The sequence below is a fragment of the Balaenoptera physalus genome (genome assembly GCF_965194825.1).
Source record: "Balaenoptera physalus genome assembly, chromosome: 20".
Lineage (NCBI taxonomy): Eukaryota > Metazoa > Chordata > Mammalia > Artiodactyla > Balaenopteridae > Balaenoptera > Balaenoptera physalus.
The window spans coordinates 15,608,250-15,631,634 of record NC_138901.1 but is presented as its reverse complement, the minus strand read 5'-3'; positions in this window follow the sequence as shown (position 1 = coordinate 15,631,634).

Genomic DNA, 23,385 nt, shown 5'->3' with positions numbered 1-23,385 from the left:
AGACATATGCTGAAAACTACAAAACATTAATAAAGGAAATTAAAGATGATTCAAAGACATGGAAAGATATCCATGCTCTTAGATTGGAAGAATTAATATTATTAAAATGGCCATACTACCCAAAGCAATCTACAGATTTAATGTGATCCCTATCAAAATACCCATGACATTTTTTTTTTTTTAACAGAACTAGAACAAATAATCTTAAAGTTTATATGTGAACCATAAAGGACCCAAAATTGCCAAAGCAGTCCTGAGGAAAAAGTACAAAGCAGGAGGCATAACCTTTACAGACTTCAGACAATGCTACAAAGCTACAGTAATCAAAATATCAATAGCATGGTTTTGGCACAAAGCAGACATATGGATCAATGGAACAGAATAGAGAGCCCAGAGATAAACCCACACACCTATGGACAATTAATCTCCTCAAGGAGGCAAGAATATACATAATGGAGAAAAGACAGTCTCTTCAGCAAGTGGTGTTGGGAAAGTTGGACAGCCACATGTAAATCAATGAAGTTACAACACACCCTCACACCATACACAAAAATAAACTAAAAATGGCTTAAAGACTTAAATATAAGACACCATAAAACTCCTAGAACATAGGCAAAACATTCTCTGATATAAATCATAGCAATGTTTTCTTAGGTCAGTCTCCCAAGGCAATAGACATAAAAGCAAAAATAAACAAATGGGACTTAATCAAGCTTGTAAACTGTAAATAAAATGAGAAGACAAACTGTGAACTGGGAGAAAATTTGCAAATGATGTGACCGATAAGGGCTTGATTTTCAAAATATACAAACAGCGCATACAATTCAAAAAAACACAAACACACACACACCCCAGTCAAAAAACAGGCAGAAGACCAAAATAGACATTTCTCCAAAGAAGACATACAGATGGCAAATAGGCACATGAAAAGATGTCATCATTGCTAATTATTAGAGAAATGCAAATCAAAACTACAATGAGGTACCACCTCACACCAGTCAGAATGGCCACCATTAAAAAGTCTACAAATAATAAATGCTGGAACAGGTGTGGGGAAAAAGGAACCCTCTTACACTGTTGTTGGGAATGTAAATTGGTACAGCCACTATGGAAGACAGTATGGAGGTTCCTCAAAAAACTAAAAATAGAGTTGCCATATGATCCAGCAATTCCACTCCTGGGCATATACCCAGACAAAAGCTATAATTTGAAAAAATACATGCACTCCTATGTTCATAGCAGCACTATTTACAATAGCCAAGACATGGAAACAACCTAAATGTCCATCGACAGACGGATGGATAAAGAAGACGTGGTGTGTGGTGTGTGGTGTGTGGTGTGTGGTGTGTGGAGTGTGTGTGTGTGTGTATATACACACACACACACACCACACACACACAATGGAATATTACTCAGCCATTAAAAAGAATGAAATAATGCCATTTGCAGCAACATGGATGGACCTAGACATTATCATACTAAGTGAAGTAAGTCAGAAAGAGAAAGACAAATACCATATGATATCCCTTATATGTGGAATCTAAAATATGACACAAATGAACATATCTATGAAACAGACTCACAGACATAGAGAACAGACTTGTGGTTGCCGAGGGGGAATGGGGGAGGGAAGTACTGGGAGTTTGGGATTAGCAGATGCAAACTATTATATATAGAATGGATAAACAACAAGGTCCTTCTGTATAGCACAGGGAACTATATTCAATATCTTGTGATAAACCATAAGGTAAAGAATATGAAAAAGAATATATACATGTATAACTGAGTCACTGCTGTACAGCAGAAACTAACACAACATTGTTAATCAACTATACTTCAATAAAATTAAAAAAATTTAAAACAAAAACCAAAAAACAGTTGGCTGGCCAGATTTGGCCCATGGGTCATAGTTTGCCAACCCCCATACTGGAGGATAGGAGGAAAGGGACAGTGCTGATGGAGAGGGGGAGGCAGAATTGGGAAATAGGAGGTGGAATTATCAGGAGCTGATGACTCCTAAGGGCATGGCCACCCTACTCAGACGGATCCCCTTAATTACTCTGAGGTGCCAGTGGAAGCTGAGCTGAAACTGTGCTGAGATGTTAAAGGCATCCTGGAGGGTGGCTTTCCTTTATCTGGGCTGCTCCTCCTCCTTGGCTTCCCTGGTTAGTCACCGTGTTTGTCTTTTTATAGATATCTCCAGTTTTCTGTCTGGCTCAATGCTTCTCCAACCTGGCTGTACATTAGAATCACCCAGGGAGTTTATGAGAAAGATTCCTGTCTGGACTTTCTACCAGGTGTATTAGTTTGCTTGGGCTGCCAAACAAAATACCACAGACTGGTTGGCTTAAACAAAAATTTAATTGACTCAGTTCTGGAGGCTCGAAGTCCAAAATCAAGGTGCTGTCAGGGTTAGTTTCTGGTGCAGCCTCTCCTAGGTTTTATAACGGCCCCCTTCTTGCTGTGTCCTCACTTGGCCTCTCCTCTGCGCATGCACCGGGAGAGAGCTCGAGGGAGCTCTGGCATCTCTTTTTCTCATAAGGACACCAGTCCTATCAGACTAGGGCTCTACTCTTGTGACCTCATTTAACCTTAATACCTCCTTAAAGGCTTTATCTCCAAATATAGTCACATTGCAGGTTAGGGCTTCAACATATGAATTTGGCAAGGGGGTGGGGGGAGACACAGTTCAGTCCTGTGATACTGTGATTTATAATAAGAAATATATATTAGGTCTTCGTCCACTGTTCCTAGCACATAGTTCCTAAAAGCCTTGTGAAGAACCATAGGGGTATCTTTTGTTACAATATTTCATTTTGTCCTCAGTTCTTCAGATAGCTTCAGAGCATAAAGGTGAAATGGGTGTCTTTTGTTATTCATAACAAGCTCCTTTCAACCACATAATGAGGTAATTTTTGGAAAGCTCCGAAGGATGGGCCAGACTGCCAGGGGAACCAACGACATTTAGAGGGTTGGAACCTATAGTCCCACATCCCAGGCCCCCACCCCCATCTCTGGGGAGGGGAGAGCCGCTGGAGATTGAGTCCAGTTGTTAGGGGAAACACTGACCAACACGGCCTGCCCTGGCCAGGCTCGATAGTAATCACTTGCATGAATTATCTTACAACAGGAGGTCTTGGTAAGGAATGTGGAACTAACAAGCTACTACCAACCAGAAGAATTCCGGAAAGGTCAAAAGGAGAGACAAGACACCAGTCCATATGTCCTACCAACCTCCCAGAATCCTTCTCGCTGGAATCCATCTTGGCTTAGAGATGTATGCGACACCAGGAAGGACCCTGAGTCAGAATGATTGGCCAGAGACAACCTGGAAAATTAACCCAATTACCATAAAACCTGAGACTGGGAGCTGCGTGGCAGAACAGTTCTTCTGAGTTCCCTTACCCTGCTGCTCTCCGCCCGGGCACCCTTTCCCGATAAAATCTCTTGCTTTGTCAGCACATGTGCCTCCTCAGACAATTCATTTCTGAGTGTTTGACAAGAGCCCACTCTCGGGCCCTGGAAGGGGTCCCCCTTCCTGCAACATGAGCACCAATGACCTATAATCTAATTATAGCTATGTTATGAGCCTCCTATAAAACCCCAAAAGGACAGGATTTGGAGAGCTTCCGGGTTGATGAACAAGTATGCACCCATGTGCTGGGAGGGTGGCACATCCCAAGCGCCACTGGGACAGAAGCCCCTGCACTCAGGACCCTCCCAGACCTTGCCCCATATATCTGTTCATCTGGCTGTTCATATCCTTTAATGTCCTTTGTAATAAACTGGTAATCTAGTAAGTAAACTTGTCTCCTGACTTCTGTGAGCCCTGCCAGCAAGTGAATCAAACCAGAGGAGGGGAGCCTGGGAAGCTCAGAGTTAGCTGGTCTGTCAGAAGCACAGGTGACAACCTGAACTTGTGACCAGTGCCTGAAGTGGGGGAGGCAGTCTTTTAGGACTGAACCTCTACCCTGTGGTGTCTGACACTAACCCCAGTGTCAGAGTTGGGTTAAATTGTAGGACACTCAGCTGGTGTCACAGAATTGCTTGCAGTGTGGAAAACCTACACATCTGGTTTCAGAAGTGATGTAGTGGAGTATCAAAAATAGAGGAGACACACAGGAGGTGTGCTTTTCCTTTCTAAGTCCATAACACCAGATTCTTGGATTCATTGGTTTTAGGTGGGGTCCAGGTACCCAGAAAAATCTAATGCTCAGCACAGTTGAGAAGCCACTTAGATTGGATATCCTGGTTCTGGTCTTATTTTCCCAGCTCTGTCACCTCTCCAGGACAAATCCAGTTAATAGCTCACCATTTCTGCACTTGAGCTCTCCTTTGACCAGTCCCCATGTCAAGGGAAAGAGAAGTGGACAGTATGTGGAAGGCCAGGAATTAGAGGAAGATTTCAGGGTAGTGGCAGGGCCATTCACTTGGTGGGAACCGTAAGGATAGGAGCAGGTTTATAGGGGAAGTTGATGTGTTTGGCTTTGCTGTGCTGACTTTGAGAAGCCAGTGAGACAGTCCCATGTTGCTATCAATAAGTAAGTCTGGAATCGAGATGAGAGGTCTTGGCTAGACATAAAGAATTTGGTCTTTATCAGCAAAGAGTTGGGAGTTACATGCATGGGAGTGACTGAATGAGGAAAGAGGTCCAGACAAGGAAACCTGGAGAATTCTAACACTTAAGAGAGGAGTGAACAAGACTAGCAAGGAGCCATTTGAGTTAGCTGGAAAACTAGAGGAGGGAGTATAAAGGAGGAGAAAAGTCAATTGTAAATTATAACCAAGAAGCTAAGTTTAAAAACATCCGAAGCATCTCCCGGGTTTGACAATTAGCAGGAAGTGGCAAACTTTGTGAGACATGGTGGAGCCTACGGATACTCTCAGTTTGTCCCTATTCTGAGTCCTGGGAAGCTGACCCGTATGGGCAGCATCAGTGGCTTTCTTGGCCCAATGGTTTCGGGCTGGGCTTGGCCAAAGGAGGATATTGACAGGAAATCAGAGGGAGGGAGGACAGGGAGGTGGAGGTACCCATTTCTCTCCAGTTCCCTTGAGGAGGGTCACCGTAGGCTGGCTGCATTCCTTGATAAAGGCCACTACTCCTGTTGGGTGGTTCTTTCCACATAGCACTCTCTCAGGCTTTGCTCCTTCCTCTTTTCCTGCAGGCCCCCCGGAGGACAGTGACAGCTTCCTGCTGTTACCAGCCCCTGGGGTGCCACACTTTTCTGTTGGCTTCCCTGTATCCTGTCAGTATCTTTGTAAATAGTGCTTATATTAAACTCCCCTAAAGTTAGCCAGTGTGAGTGTGCCCTTTGTTTCCTGCTGGGATCCGGAGTGATGCAGGACGCATTCCAGACTGTAGTGGGTGGGGGAATGAGGGGGAGATTAGAGGATAGAAAGCATTATTTTGAGAAGTACCATAGAAAAGAACAGATAATATAAAACTGTATATCTACTACCAGAATGAAAAAAAAAGAGGATATTGGATCACTCTGTTTCATATTTTTAAAAAAGAAATAAAATAAAAATGAAGTTTCTTTCGTTTTCCATTCCAACCCCTATCTCTTCTATATCTTAATGGAGATCACTGCTCTCATGAATTAGGTATGAACCCTTATAGCCCCCCCCCACCCTTTTTATTCTTTTAGGATGTATTTTAGAATTTACCTAATTGCTGCCATACTGTATATGTCACTCAGCAGTTCCTTTATTTTCTCAAGAATACACTTTTGAGAACTATCCATGTTGACATTTATAGAGCTAGGCCATTTAATTGTTCCATAGCATTTTTTTTTTTAATTGGGGCATAGTTGATTTACAATGTTGTGTTAGTTTCAGGTATACAGCAAAGTGAATCTGTTATACATATACATATATCCACTCTTTTTTAGATTCTTTTCCCATATAGGCCATTACAGAGTATTGAGTAGAGTTCCCTGTACTATACAGTAGGTCCCCATTAGTTATCTATTTTATACATAATAGTGTGTATGTGTCAATCCCAATCTTCCAGTTTATTCCTCCTCCTCCCCCTTAGCCCCCGCAAAGTATTTTTTTTTTTAACAACAATTTAATTAGCTTATGATACTGTGTGTAGCCTGGGTGGTCCCTTTGAGGGTTTTTGGTTTGTTTTTTGTTTTTTTAAGTATAGTTGATTTACAATGTTGTGTTATATTCTGGTGTACAGCAAAGTGATTCAGTTATACATATATATTCTTTTTCATATTCTTTTCCATTATGGTTTATTACAGGATATTGAATATAGTTCCCTGTGCTATATAACAGGACCTTGTTATTCATCTATCCTATATATGATAGTTTGCATCTGCTAATCCCAAACTCCCAATCCTTCCCTTCCCCACCCGCCCTCCGCCTTGGCAACCACAAGTCTATTCTGTCTGTGAGTCTGTTTCTGTTTTGTAAATAAGTTCATTTGTGTCATATTTTAGATTCCACAAAATGGTATTTTATTTTTTATATCAATTTATTTATTTCCTAATAATGGACATTTTTATGATTCCAGTTCTTCTACTATTATAAACAATACCATAATGAACATCTTTGTACCTTTCTCCTGATGTATGAGCCTTTCTCCAGGGTATGTACATAAAAGAGGAATTGATGATGATCGGGTTTGTGCATTTTTGATCTTACTAGACATTACCGAATTGACACCCTTAGGAAGTAGTTCTATAAACTTCCATAACAGTGGATACAAGTTCTCGTTTTTTCATTTCATGGTCAACATTTTATGTTGTTAGAGTTTATGATTTTTAAAAAATCTGATGATTGTAAAATCAGTATATAAAAAACAATATACAACTATTGCTATTAAACATAAATGTATGTTTTTGGAATAGATAATACATGCACATGGCATAAAATTCAGAAGGTACAAGAGCATATGCAGTAGAAAATAAGTCTTCCCCCAACCCCTGTCTCTTAGCCACCTAGCTCTCTGTCCTGTAATCTGTTTCTTGTGTGTTCTTCAGATACATCTAACTGCATAGAATGTGTGTAGTAAAACACTAAGACAATTCATTCTATTGCACTTCTTTTGTCTCAGTAGGTTCTACACAGTTTTATAGACTCAGTGTTAATTATTTCATTTTACCATAAACCCTGTTTCTGTAGATCCCACAAGCATAGGTTTGGGTGACAACTTGAAGAACTCCCAATTCCAAAGTCAAGGACCCATCAATTCTAAAGGTCCCATCACTACTGCTCTGAGGGGCTTAGGGAACATCTATATCAAGTTCTACTCTCCTAGACTTTCCAATGGAAGATTGTGGACTAGGTCCTATTATCTGTCATGGTACCATTAGGAAAACAGTCAGCACTGTAGGTATTTCAAATAGGAAGGGATTTAACACAGGGAATTAGAGGCTTTCACAACTCTGGGAAAGCGGCAGGAAGGATGGCGGTTAAGATCTGTTTCAGGAAATCTGGAAGTGCAGGGATCACAAGGAAGCTACTGCCATTGACCTCAGCTGCCTGTAAAAGCAACGGGAGGATTCTCAGACCACCCACCCAAAAGCTGTAGGCAAAAATCCCACGTCAGCCATCCCATCTGCTGCTGCCTATACTTCTGCCCATAACTGCCTCTAGAAGACAATGGCTTCTCCTTCTCTTCCCTACCAGATCTCATGCAAGTGCCTCTCATTAGTGGAGTCTAAGAGAACATGTTCTCCTGTGGAAAAAGACAGATATGATACCGAATATCCACATATGGCAACCAGAAGGATTCTCAATAAACCCTCCCTCCCTTATACATAGGTGATTTTATTACTCAAATTTGTAGTATTACATTCTGCTCCTATTAGAGACAGACAGCATGAGAATTGGTAGAATACATATGATTTATTTCATAAATTTTATATAAGGCAACAGTAATTAAGCACCTATTTTACTCTCCAAAATCACCCAGTATGTGAGAAAGACTTTGGGAAGAGTAACAGAAAAGGAAGGAAAAGATCCATTTCCTATTCAAGCAAGCAAGCATTACTCATTTAACAAACTTTGAGATCCTACTATGTGTTCACATCAGAAACCCGAGGAAAGCAGAACTTGATATGGACTCATACATAGTCGATCAAGGGAAAAAAATCTGCATAGGAAACAAGCTTATGGTTACCAAAGGGGAAAGGTGGGGAGCAGGGATAAATTGGGAGTTTGGGATTGACATATACACACTACTATATTTAAAATAGATAACCAACAAGGATCTAATGTATAGCACAGGAAACTCTGCTCAATATTCTGTAATAACCTAAATGGGAAAAGAATTTGAAAAAGAATAGATATATGTATATGTATAACTGAATCACTTTGCTGTATACCTGAAACTAACACAACACTGTAAATCAACTACAGTCCAGGCTTCCCTGGTGGCGCAGTGATTAAGAATCTGCCTGCCAATGCAGGGGACACAGGTTTGAGCCCTGGTCCAGGAAAATCCCACATGCTGCAGAGCAACTAAGCCCATGCGCCACAACTACTGAGCCGACGCTCTAGAGCCTGTGAGCCACAACTACTGAGCCCGTGCGCCACAACTACTGAAGCCCGTGCACCTTAGAGCCCGTGCTCTGCAACAAGAGAAACCACCACAATGAGAAGCCCGCATACTGCAATGAAGAGTAGCCCCCACTCTCCGTAACTAGAGAAATCCCTCACGCAGCAACGAAGACCCAACGCAGCCAAAGCTAAAAAAATAAAATAAAAAAATAAAATTCTTAAAAATAACTCAACTACAGTCCAATATAAAATAAAAATTTTTTTAAAAAGAAAAAAGAAAAAACATACTATCTCAAAAAAAACAAACAAACAACGATAAGTACAAATCAATCTTTGTGGAGCTAATCAACTAGATCAAGAAGATAAATTATATATGAACTCTGCAACAAAAGATAAATTTAGTGTTGGTATAAACTTTCATTTTTTTAAAAAAAACTTTCATTTTTAAATCAAGGTGTTCAACTTAAAATCTTTCTTGTTTTGGGAGGGAAGACAGAATAAAGCTAAAGTCTCACCTCATGTTTTCTGTGATTCTACATCCAACAGAACACTCTATAGATCAAAAATGCAAGTATAAAGAGATACGAGGTAAGGTGGTGAGCAGCACGAGATGGGGTTTCGCACAGCAGAAGGAAAGGGAAAGAAAAGGAGGGGAAAAAAAGGCAAGCATTCAAAATTCACTTATACTTAGGGCTATATGTTAGATGCCATGGAAAATTAAAAGATAAGACATGTTCCCTGGCCTCAAGGAACTTAAGGCAGGATTTGCCCAAAGGCTCTGAGGTGCCTAGAAAAAGGCTGTTTGCCGTGTGCCTTACAAGAATGGTCTCATTTAATTCACACACTAACCCCACGAGGCAAGCACTTCTGAGCCTATGTTTCAGGAAAGGAAACTGAGGCACAAATAAGTTCCATAACTTGCTCCCCTCCAGCAAGAAGTGGAGCCAGGAGTTTATGTCAGCACCATTCCTAACCGCTATCCTCTCCAGGGCAGAAAGACTCTAGTGGACGATGGAACTGATGTCTCCTAGAAAAATTTGTCTCTAGAAGGTAGAAGCATAACTCATTCATTCCTCAGCCCCCCGCCCCAGGTCCCACAGATATATTTTCTAACTCTGTACTATTTTAAAAATCATATTTCTTTCTTCTCTTGCCTTCCCTATTTCCCATTTCTCCATGCTTATCTTCTCTTTCTGTCCCACTTCTCTCCCAAAGCTTGCAATACATACATAACGAATGTAAGCTGTGCTTTTAGTTTTTCCAAATTGTCATCTTTCTTTGGGTCTACGCTTGGAGGAGATGGGATAGGTAACCCCTCAGACTAATTTTTCCCTCTGTCCTGCATCATTCTCATCAGCTTACATAGTTTAGTACTCTCATCTTAAAAAAATATATAGTAACTATTTTAAAGAAAATAGTCCTTGACCCCTCATTCTCCTGCAACTGTATTTCTCTATTCCCCATTTGCAGCGTCAGCTTATAAAAAGTTGTTTGTAGCTACTGTCTTCATTTCTTACCTTTTCGTTCTCTCTTCAGCCCACTTCATGGGCTTTTGTCCTACTCTCTACGCTGACATCTCCCAAATTTGTATTTCCAGCCCCAACCTTCTTTTTTTTTTTTTTAAAACATCTTTATTGGAGTATAATTGCTTTACAATGGTGTGTTAGTTTCTGCTTTATAACAAAGTGAATCAGTTATACATATACATATGTTCCCATATCTCTTCCCTCTTGCATCTCCCTCCCTCCCACCCTCCCTATCCCACTCCTCTAGGTGGTCACAAAGCACCGAGCTGATCTCCCTGTGCTATGCGGCTGCTTCCCACTAGCTATCTATTTTACATTTGGTAGTGTATATATGTCCATGCCACTCTCTCACCCTGTCACATCTTCAGCCCCAACCTTCTTAACCAGCTGTCTACTTCACTCTGATATGGATGTTTAATTTTGAAATTAACATGCTGCCAAGGCAAACCCTTGTTTCCCCAGCCTGATCTATGCCTCTCCCAGCTTTCCTTATCTGGCAAATAGCTCCAACAGGAGCCCAGAGAGTCTGAGGATCACCCATTCCCTCGTTCCCCCACCTTGAACCCACCAACAAGAGCTATCCACTCTACCTCAGACACATCCAAAATCTGTCTGCTTCTCTCCATCTTGATCCTCATCCAAGCCATCACTATCTCTTACTGAGATTGTTATAGACACTTTATATAACCCATGCTCCATGTGGTAGCCAGAGTAATATTTTAAAATGCAGACCAGGTAATATCACTCCCCTGCTCAAAGCCCTTCGATGTCATTCCATCACGTTTAGCATAAATTCTGCCTTTCAAGGCTCTGCATTGTTAGTTTTCTGGTCCTCTGACTAGATCACCCCCTACCCTGCTCTCCAAGCCCCAGCCGTACTTGCTATCTTTCTGCTCCTCGTGCAGGTTAAGGTTTGGAGCTTCTGCATTATTTGCCCTCCTCCCTAGATTATCAGCTCCTTTGATCTTCATTGCTGGCTTCTTCCCAATATTTGGGTCTCAATTCAAATGTCACCTTCTCAGAATGGCCTTCCTGCATCACCCAATTTAAAACATCCACTCATCTACTCTCTATCACCCTGTCCTGTTTTATTTGATATCAGCACTTATTACTACCTAGTGTTCCATTGCTTTGTGTGAGTCTATCCACATTAGAATGCAAGCTCTGTGAGGACTAGAACCTTGTGTTTCTTGTGTTTTGTTATGTGCCCAGCACCTAGAATGGTGCCTAGCACATAGCAGGGACTCAAATATTTAATAAATTAGCAAAAGATAAGATCCTTGAAATCTAGGACCATTATGACTCATAAATTGCTACATAATTTTCCCAATTGCCTAATGACATTGCTACATAACTTATGAGCTCTCAAAATGTGATTCATGATGATGAAAGCACAAAAAATAACTTTCCCTTAAAAATTCTGGAGAGACAAAGGAAAAGAGAAGATCTCAATATATGCTTTCATCTTAATGAAAATTTGGGGTTTTTTTTAGTTTTTAGTTTTTTTTTTTTTTAAGGGGGGGATGAAGCACTTCCAAATTAAGTTTCAGACTGCATTAATTATTTCTATCACTCAACGAAAATTTCTGATGAAAATCTGTTATGATATACTAACTGCAATCCCCCAAATATGGGAATCTTTTCTAGGTTTGGGGTTCAAACCTTTGAACCAATAAGTGGTTGACAAGTCCCAAGGACAAAGCATTCCTCATGCCCTTAGTCTGTCATACTTACCCTCCTTTCCCCTTCTACCCTGTGAACTATAGGAGCAGCGAGTATTTAATTGAGAATTCTTCTCTTCCATCAAGAAACAGTGTCAAGAATTCCACGCCCTGAAGAATTTTCTAAGGTTTTCGAGTCTATATTATGAAACACTTTTAAATAAGTGGGTTATAGGCACTTTTCTATCCACTCTGTATAACTCGAATAGATTGTGTAATGCCTCATGAAGGGCCTGGATACTCACCACCCACATCTCCAGTCTAAAACTAGGTTATGAGTAAAATGAAAACTCTGCAAAAAAAAAAAAAAAAAATCCTTCTGCTTCTCATAAAGTCCTCGGCTCAATTCATATCTCACAGGCATGAAAATCCAGATCGTGTAAAGAGGTCAAGAACCTAAATAATGATTCAGCTCATAATGAACAGAAACAGACACTCCCTTTAAAATTGTGGAAATTCTCATTTCCACACTATAGCCAAGGGAACACAGGCATGCCGTCAGCAGGCAAGAAACTGAAAGGGTACTTTCCTTATTTACCTGATAGTTCTTGCCCTACTTCATCCTGAACAAAAGCAAGCCTGCCACACCTAGGGTTCAGGGAATTTTAGGGTGGAGGAGGGGTAGGATGGAATGGAGAGGCTTTATCTAGTCTGGGAAAGTGCCCAAGTGAAAACAATTGAATACCAAATCATTTTCCCACAAGGCTGACAGAGTTCTCCATAGACTGTTAAGCTTCAACCACTCTGCAAACTCTATGAAGACATCTTTAAGGCCCTACTTTTTTCCCCTCTGGGGAAATGTCTTCACTCCAAGAGGTTAGCCTGGGAAGATAACATTATCTTCAAACCACAACAACAAAGCCCTTGGTCCCCCCATAGTGAAATTCCTGTGCTCCACCCTAATTGAGTTTAGGAAACTGATAAGACAGCTGTGAAAATAAAGCGGAAAAACATTCCCTCTCATTCAAATCAGCTGGCACAGTTTGCACTTTTTAAGAAGAAACCAGGAGGTGTTTTTTTTCCATTTTTTAAAATGGTTATGGACCGACACACATCTAAGCAACCACACTTATACTGCAAAGTGAATCTGTCCACCCATTAGCTCATGTGTATATTCATTTAAAACTCTGTATCATCAATATTTTAAAACATCCTCAAAGGTAGAGAGAATAATACAATGAGCCCCACGTACTCGATACCCAACTTCAATGATTATCCACATAAATCCATTCCATTTTAATGTCTTGCAATAAAACACACAATTCTGCTGTGAGAAATATGCCCATGTGTCTTACAGGCTATAACATGTGTTATGATACATAATAACTTCTTTAGAGTTTTGGGGCAAAAGAATAAAACTTCACAAATTCTGACTAGTTGGCTACAACTCTGTCCAAACTATTGAAAAAGCTGCCCTATACTATTTTCTAAAGGGCACTTTTATCACTTCCAAGTTAAAGAGTATCATAAAAGCGTTGCCATGGAGAGGTCCTATCCCTCCTCTAAAGAACGCACACACAAATGATAACTGTAAAATTATTATCTTTGCATGCAAATAGGTGCTTCTAAAGTAATGAATGATGTATTTATCAGCTTAGGCTACCAAAACAAAACACCATAAACTGGGCGGCTTAACCAACAGAAATTAATTTTCTCACGGTTCTGGAGGCTGGAAGTCCGAAATCAGGGAGCCAACATGGTCAGGTTCTCTTCCTGGTTTGCAGACGACCCTGTCTAGCTGGGTGCTCAAGGCAGAGTGAGAGCACGCAAGTTCTCTGGTATCCACTAATCCCTTCACGGATCACACCCTCATGACCTCACCTAAACCTAATTATCTCTCAAAGGCCCTACTTCCAAATACCATCACACTGGGGATTAGAGCTTCAACATACAAATTTTGGGGAAACACAATTCAGTTCATAGCAAAAGACATGTTTTTTTCCCTTCAGTTTAAGATCTTTTCTTTACAAGTTACAATTATGTAGACATTATTTATTTGCCTAGCAAATCCTTTCAATTCAGGGTGCAAATACAAACTTTGGACAAGTTCATAACAAACATCACAAATTCCACAATAGATAAATTTTATGGAAGAGGTTTTATAGCATATGAGATAACTATCTAGTCAGTACCTGCCAGACTGTTACTCTTCTCTTTGGGATACATTTTCCCCTAAATAAACTGGTAAGGGGCAAGAAATAATAAGGAGTAGGTAGGCTTTCTGAGTCTGCCCCTGAGCCTGAAGTTGGGGGCAGGGTGGGGGGAGGGTATAGCTGATTTTACAACAAACAGGCTAGTTTAGGGTTTATAGAGTTAATTATCAAAGCTTACCTAATAATACTCAAAATAAATACTAAGATCTTTGAAAAGAAACCTGAATTTAAACCTTGTTTGTGTTTTTCTAAAGATCAGTAATTGTTTATTAACTGAAATTAGGTTGCTTACCAAGAACCTGGAAAAAAATCCAGGCCCTCAAAATTCCCCTTGAATCTTCAAGTGGGCAATTCATTATTCTGCTCCTGTCCCGTGGATGCCCAGCTGTTGGTAGCTGAACTCTCCCGCAAAGGTGGTCCCCACTTGGAGAAGTGAAGTCCTGATTGCAGAGCACTGTTGAGAGCTCACCTTAGGATGAAAAGGGGAATCAGTTCTCTTCATAAAAGGGCTCTCTGACTACAGATGAAAGTGCTTTGGGGATTTGGGGCCACACCTCGTGAACTGAGTGGGGAAAAAAAAAAGGTGCTTTGTGAAGGGTATTTGAGTTGCCAATATCCTGAGATACCCTTAAGAATGATCTGCAACTGACTGTAGTGAAACTTACTTTGACATTTTCCCGAAAATGGGAAGTAAATATTGGAAATCAGAATGCTTCGGTTGAGGAGTAACAACAAATTAACTCGAATATGGCTCATTATTACATAAAGCCTTATTATATTGTATTATTGTTTGTGAGGCTAAGAGTGTGGGCTTGGCAACATCTCTGAAACTTTAGAGAGGACCCCAAGTTCCAGATGAGAATGCAACTGCCAACACTTTGATTGCAACCTTGTGAGACTCTGACCAGAAAACCCAGCCACTCCATGCCAGACTTCTAACCTACAGTTCTGTAAAGCTAATAAATGTGTATTGTTTTAAGCCAAAAAAAAAAAAGAGTGTGGGCTTGGGATTTCAGGAAGTTCTGAATTCAAATCTTGATGCCAACATTTAGTACCTATGTGACCTCAGACTAATTTCTAACTTCCCCGTTTCTTGTTTGGTTTTTTAAATCTATAAAATCGAGATAATACTACCTACCTTCACTAAGTAAGGAATAAATAAGATAATACATGTAAATAGCTTGGCAGAGTATCTGGTATAGAGTAAGAGCCAAATAAATGGTGACTACTATCATTAGCTTACCATAATTGAACGTCAACAATTATAATCAACTACACTTGCAAAAATCTGAGTAAAAGATGGCTTTACTTACTTAACAACCAGAAACACCTTCCCAAGGGGAGGGAAGTGGATTTTTAAAACTCTTCTCAGTGTTAGTTTGCATATCTTTGGGGTATATTCAAAGGTGGTAAGCAGCACTTTGAAGTATCCTTCTGGTTCATAGGTTTGGGGAGCTTATTTGCCACTTACATAAGAAGCTGTGTCTTCTTTAAGTCTCACTTTGCAGAAAACAGTGGGAATATTTACCAAGCATTTTTCAGAAATGAGAGGTAAGAAATTCAGTCAAGGTTCTGGGGATACATACACAGTGCAACAACATAAATAAGGGGTCTCAATGTAATATACAATACTACTAAAAATAATAGCTTACATCCCCAGTGATGTAGAAGTTGCCTGAATGGGCTTCTCTGACTATTGCAATCACAGTGAAAAGACCCGCTTGAGCTGACTGTAGCCCTGGGGTGCACCCAGTGAGATAGCTCGGCCTAGATAACGCCTGTTTCTCATTTCTGTCCAGAAAAGCAGTGTTCGCCTCAGAGAGTGTGAAATTCATCTGCAGATTTCAAGGGGAAAGCTGGAGGCCAAGGATTAAGTGAGAAGACACGAAATCTTTCAGTAAAACACTGGGAAGTGGTAATATGAAAATGACGCTCTTGAGTCCTACTTCCCATCAGTGAGATGCTTGAGAATAGTTGGTCTGATTAAGACAGGGAAAAAAATATTCATGAGCCAGAAAATGAGAAGTGGAAGTCTTGCTTTGTGGTCTTCCTCACTACAAACATCTTCTGCGTATTTAGAGCTAGGAAGGGGAGGTGGTGGTGGTGGAAATTTTGGTATTTATGAAGAGTGTAAATCAAGTTTTACTAACGGGATTCTAAAACAGGGGAGTGATTAGAAAATTGTGGAGTAAAATGCTTCATCAGTGTGAAGTTTTGCCAGCTGCTGCAGTTATATCCTAATATATCCCTGGGTAGAATTATGGCATACTGGTGCCAAGAGGGCTCTAGTTCATCTGGATTTGATAAGATACTGACAATCACACAGCTCCGTGGGCCTGGGACTATGTGTTACAGGTAAAGTGTTCAGGCTCCTTCACCCTAAAGGCTTTTGTAGTGTTTCTCAATCTTGGGTAATGTAATGAACTCTTCTAAGAGGAATGAAAATTCTCCAGGGATCCTTACATTTACTTAAATTATCCTTAGTATAATGTTATCTTAAAATGTACACAAATAAAACTAGGTGCAAACTCCTAATATAGGTCTTATAAACCAAAGGCTTTTTTTTTTCCAGATTAAATTTAAATAAAACTATGGAGCGAATGATATTTAAATTGACAATACTAATTTAATGAGATAAATAATGTTATTTTGCTGCAACTATGTAACTGATTATAAAGTAAACATGGTACTGATTGCCACAGGGCAGGCTCTTTTGATGTTGGTGCATTTATAAAATGATCTCTCTCAATTTTTCTTTATTTGAACTATTAGGTTACCTTCATTAATACAGTGGTAGTGCATCATTCACATACTAAGGCCAGCTCTATTCTTTTTTTTTTTAAATTTTATTTATTTATTTATTTATTTATGGCTGTGTTGGGTCTTCGTTTCTGTGCGAGGGCTTTCTCTAGTCGCGGCAAGCGGGGGCCACTCTTCATCGCGGTGCGCGGGCCTCTCACTATCGCGGCCTCTCTTGCGGAGCACAGGCTCCAGACGTGCAGGCTCAGTAGCTGTGGCTCACGGGCCCAGTTGCTCCGCGGCATGTGGGATCTTCCCAGACCAGGGCTCGAACCCGTGTCCCCTGCATTGGCAGGCGGATTCTCAACCACTGCGCCACCAGGGAAGCCCTCTATTCTTTTATTTGCCCGGGACAATTGGAGAATGCTACATCGTGTCAATATGATCACAAACACAAAGCAAACATGAGCAAAATCATGAGGCTGTACTCAGTGATAAAGTATTTATCTTATTCTTAGTGAAAATGTTCTATATCTGCACTGTCCAATATGGTAGCCCCTGGCCACATGTGGCTATTGAGCACTTAAAGGGGACTAGTGTAACCCATGAACAGAATTTTTAATTAATTTCCATTTAAAAAGCCATTTGTGGCTAGTGGCTACTGTGTTGGACAGTGCAGAATTCTAGTTCATGCATTTATTATAGTTTTTTAGATTATCATTAAAATGAAATCACTAGCTGTTTGAGTAGGGCAATGTATTTAACCTCTCTAAATCTCACTGCCTTCATCTGTAAATTGGAGATAATGAGATATAATGCATGTAATCACTTAGCACAGTGTCTGGAACAGAAACAACACTCAATCCCTAGGGATGTGAACGGGTGATAGGCCAGGAGGAGGGTTTGCCCCTTTTCATAGTCTCCATCACTGCCCCTTCAAGCCACCCCTGGGTGTGCTTATTCTTTGAAATATGCAATTGACATTTTCTCCATTTTATGTGAAGTGCCAGTGAAGGCATCTTTAGACAACACTGCTATCTTTATTAGTCTATAAAAGGCAAACTAAGTAAAACTAAATAAAAACAATGTGTTTATCATGCAAATGTAGCTTTGATAAGTCACCCACCTTCCAATTAGATTATCTCCCTGTGCCCCTCCTCCACTGAAATTTTTTTTTTATGTATCCTTATTGGAGTATAATTGCTTTACAATGTTGTGTTAGTTTCTGTTGTACAACAAAGTGTATACTGAAATTTTGAAGCTGCCAGTGATCTTGAATAACTGTCACAGAGGCATCACTAGCCAAGGTGTTTAGACCTCATTTTTATTTCTCTGGAAAACAGGAGGCCTAAGCCCCTTTCGAGTTGTAGTAGAACACTGTGAAACTGGTTATGTCACACTCCTTACTGCCTCTGTTGCTGCTCCGACAGGGGATGCTCTTCCATTCCCCAGGCCCAACTCACACCCCATTTGCACCTGGCAAACGTTCAACATCATTTTCCAAAATCTGCTCAAGCTTCACCTCATCCATACAACCTTTACTGTCTCTCCCAGGTAAAACTCATCCCCTCTCTCCCTGGCCTCACCCTGTACTTGACACAGACTTCCATCATAGCAACTGTTAAGTTTTCACATTTATTTCACATTTATTCTTACCTGGTGTTATGGACTGAATTGTGTCCCCCTTAAAAAGATATGTTGAAGTCCTAACTCCCGGTACCTCAGAATATGACCTTATTTGGAAATAGGGTTGTTGCAGATATAATTAGTTCAAAGAAGATGAGGTCATACTGGAGTAGGGTGGGCTCTGAATCTATTATGACAGGGGTCCTTAATGGAAGAGGAAGGAGACAGAGACACAGACACACAAGGGGAGAATGCCATGTGATGACAGAGGCAGAAATTGAAGAGCTGTAGTTATAAGGATTGCAGGCAAACCACCAGAAGCTAAGAAGAGGCTAGGAAGGACTGTCCCCTACAGGTTTCAGGGGGAGCGTGGCTCAGCTAACACCTCGATTTCAGACTTCTAGCCTCCAGAACTCTGAGACATTAAACTTCTGTTTTTTTAAAGCCACTTAGTTTGTGGTACTTTGTTACGGCAGTCCTAGCAAACACCTTACTAAACCACAAGCTCCTTGAGGACAAGGACCTTGTTTGATATATTTATTGGCAGTTGTCACAGTGTCTGAACTAATACGTGGGATGGATAAATGAATGAACACACTACCTATTCCTTTGCCTTAATCTGGTCTCAGATTGGAACAGCAGAAAAATCACTTTAAATACATTCAGTGCTGCTGCATTTGGCCACACAGGCTAGGCACTGCATGACTCCAGAGTTGTGTGATGTGGTGACCTTCAATTATTTATTATTGAATAACAATCAACGTAAGGAAAGTCAATAGAACAGTGAACCTCCAGGCCATGTGTTAGAAAAACCACTACTATTGGGAGGTGCAGCTCTTACCCAGCCAAACAGCAGAAACCATAAATAATTATCCTCTAGATTGGGAATTGGTAAACTACAGCCTTGGGCCAAGTCCAGCCTGCTGTCTGCTTTTGTAAATAAAGTTTTACTGGAGCACAGCCATACTCATTGATTTACATATTGTCTACAGCTGCTTTAGTCCTACAATGAGAGAGTTGAGTGGTTGTGATGGATAGTGTTTGTGATATAAAACCTAAAATAGTTACTATCTGGTCCCTTACAGAAAGAGTTTGCAGAACCCTGCCCTAGACAGTATAAATTGAGAGACATTTGCCAAAATGTTTTATATTAAGTGGTAAAAAAAAAAATCTCACCTTGAAACTGAAACCATTCGTTTTATCACACTTCGGAAGATTCTACGTTACTACTGTTAACGTCAGCATGCCAGGAAGAAAACTATGTGTAGAAAATAATTTATTTCCATCTCAAAAATGGGAGCCAGGGGTGTTTTATATATATATATATTAGCTAATTTATGTGTGTATGTGAATAGGGGGTGTGGGTGGAGTAAATTCCAAGCAGATACAACATATGCAACTTACAAAATGAGGTGCTCTATATAGGGAATTTTTTGAACTGTGTCCAGCTCCCCAAATTGGAGAGAAGAAATGGATGGAGATCTGTCATGAAGTCCAGGAGGAGAAATGCTATTCCAATGTTTATGAGAACAGTTCTGCCTGCAGTTTTATTCCTTCTGGAAAGTATTGTGGAAAGTCTTTGACCTTTCTGAGAGGTCCCTTATGCATCAAGTACAGGCCTGCCATGTGACCGCATCACCCTGGCCTCAGCTGATTGGGTCAAGGCTGGATACCTGATCCAAAGGTCAAAGGCATATATAATGGCCTGGTACAAGGGCTCTGCCCAATAGGGGTGAATGAGGGCCACACCAACCTCATGCTCACTCTTGGGGAGCTTAAAGACTTCTGGAGACAGTGAATCTATGTATCAAGATTAGCAAAAGCAAAAACAGAGCGTACTTGTCACCACAATGACAGGGCAATTGTTACCTAAGGGATAGGAAGAAAACCTGTTCACAGCAGCAACACTGCATCCTGAGTGATGCTTCCATTTCTAGAGGTCTGACTGTGCCACTGGGGCACTGTCACTAACCATGGTCCAGTATGTTCCATTTTCGTGTTATCATTTAAGGATGGGTTTAGTTCATGGTCAGCTCAACTTCTGTATTTCATCACTTCATCCACTTGCTTCCCATCCTCTGTACCCTTCCCTGATTGTTCTTTATTTGTAACTGCCTTGCAAACTCTAACCCTCTACCAACCCAACCGTGTACTTCTCTACTCCTATACATGGGCAGTTTAGGGTTTAACCAGCCCTAAATACATTACCTAGCCACTGTATTGGTGGCATTATAAATGCATGGTTTCCAACCTCAGTTTGTCTATTTAGAATTCCATTGTATATACACATTTGACTCACTCTCCTATTCCTCACAGCTGATACTGCGAAGCTTCAATGCTCCCCAGGCTTCCATCTCCATTGCTCACCTTACATCCAACCTCAGAGAAAGGAGAGGTATCTGGCCCCAATTTCCAGACTCTCTCCAAGAACGTAAATAAACCTGCATCCTTTCTTTCCTGCTTTCCTGTTCCTAAGGAAGAGGTGAAGCTACTCTTGTTCAAAGCTAATCCCTCTGCCTGTGCTCCAGATCCTAAGATCTTCCATTCTTGATTCTAGCCTTGTTCCTACACAATTATTCCCTCTCATTCCCGTATCTTCCACTTCTCCCTTGTCCATGGCCTCTTTCCTTGTGCATATGTATATATGCTCATGTCTCTCCTCTTTAAAAAAATCTTTCTTGACTCTTCATAACCTACTAGCTATCATCTGATTGAACTCATTCATTTAAAGGCTATTCATCTTAAAAGGTATAGGAAATTCTGCTCAATATGGAGAATGGAGGTAATTTAAAAGAGCCCCAGGGACTTCCCTGGCAGTTCAGTGGTTAGGGCTCTGCACTTTCACTGCAGGGGGCACGGGTTCAATCCCTGGTCAGGGAACTAAGATCGTGCCAACCGCGAGGTGTGGCCACAAAAATAAAATAAAATAAAATAGCCCCATTCCCAAGTCCCTGCACATAGAAATGCTGCTTAAAATATAATAAACTATTTTTTTCTTAAAAGAATAACTAAGCTCAGATTGTGTAAGAGGTCAGGGGTGAGGTCATACTGAAGTAGAGAGGGCCTCTAATCCAGTTTGCTGTGTGTCCTTCTAAAAAACACCACCATGTGAAGAGACACAGGGAGACCTCCATGCGATAATGCTGGATTGGAGTGATGTATCTGCAAGCCAAGGAATACCAAGGATTGCAGGCAAACCAGCAGAAGCTAAGACCAGGCAAGGAAGGATTCACCAACAGGTTTCAGAGGAAGTAGGATTTTGGACTTCCAGCCTCCAGAACTGTGAGAGAATAAATTTCTGTTGTTCTAAGTTACCCAGTTTGTGTTTTTTTGTTATGACAACTAACTATGAAACTAATGCAAACAGCAAAGCCATCTTTCCTCTCTGCCACACCATTTTAATATATTTAGGACAGGATTGGCTTATATGGGATGAGCAGAGAAAGAATGTGTGCGTAAAGGGTCTGGAGACTTCATGTGAAATCCTTAGGTTCAGAAAGTACCACAACCATTTGATTCGCATTATGATATTCATGAATGTGAAGAAGTAAGTCCCCCAGTTGACCAAGTACAAGTTATTTCACCAGGGAAAATTAAATGCCCCCCTGGGTACCCTCCCCAACATGTGTTTCTCATTGCCTACCTCTCCACCCCCAAATTCAGGGTGATATGTAGGGACCTCCCTAATTATACCCAAGATGCTTCTCTTTTCTGTTCTTTGTTTTTTCTCCCCAATCTCTACCCCCAACAACCATTTTTTTTTTTTCTTTAGCTTATCCTGGTTTTGCTTTAAAGCTGTCAGTGGCATCCAAAATAATTTCTTTAATCCCTGTGGAAGAAAACAGACTACCAAAATATCTAATCCCTACTCTAGCACTTTAACCCACATGTATTCCTTTGAATAATATTATAACTCTCCCTGGTGCTGCTGTCAAGACAGGGAGTTGGAGGTGGGGAAGGCAGAGAGAGACAGAATCTGTGTTGCCAGGAGAAGAATAGAGAGGGTAAAAAGGAACACGAAAGTAGACATGGAGGTGGGTGACTAAAGGTCACCAGCCTTTCCTCGTGGAATGGATGTTCTGAGACCTCCTGACCCTTGGGAAAGAAGCGTTTTCCAATGCTTCCTTGCCTTCTGCTCTGAATCTCTGGTATCCTGATTTTTAGAAGTGAAAAAAATATTTTGATTTAAGCCATATGGCCTTTTTCTCCTTACGCTGGAGCTGTAGAAAACTCAGAGGGGCAGGTGTGGAAAGCAGTGGCAGCAGAGTGGGTGGGTACACAGGGTCTGTGTGTCTACAGCTTGTGCAGCTCTGTAGCTATGGCAACCATGTGCAATGCCACTCGCATAGCATCATAACATGGCCCTAGAGTTACCCTTGGCTATTCAACTATTCCTTTTCACTGCACTATCTGTGCTGCTGTTTCCTAGCTACTATAGCTCTATCATAATTTTTTGAAGTCATGCTTAAGTATTGTTTCTGTTGGTTATGCTTGTTGTCAGAACACCTTAGTTCATCTGGTAGAAAAACTAGGTAGCAAAACCAAAAATTTCTTACAGATATTGTTAATAGTTAAAAATTGTCTGGTACTAGATATAGAAAACAAACTTATGGTTACCAAAGGGGCAAGGTGGAGGGAGAAAGGGATAAATTAGGTGTTTGGGATGAACAGATATATACTACTATATATAAAATAGATAAACAACAAGGGCCTACTGTATAGCACAGGGAACTATATTCAATATCTTATAATAACCTATAATGGAAAAGAATCTGAAAAAGAATACATATATATATATAAATATATAAAACTGAATCACTTTGCTGTACACCTGAAAATAACACAACATTGTAAATCAACTATACTTCAATAAAAAAAATTGTTTGTACTTAAACATGTTGAGTTAGAAAGATTCTTGAGGCTGTGGTCTGGACAAGATGACCACTTGGGACTTTTTTTAGTTCTAAAGGTCCATGCTAGATTCTGATTAGAGCTAATGATAGTATCGATTGACTGCCTGCCTACTGAAAATCAATTTTTTTGGTCAGTTGTTACAATTTCCTAACTACAAGAGTAATAAAATTTAAATAAAATTCACAACAATAT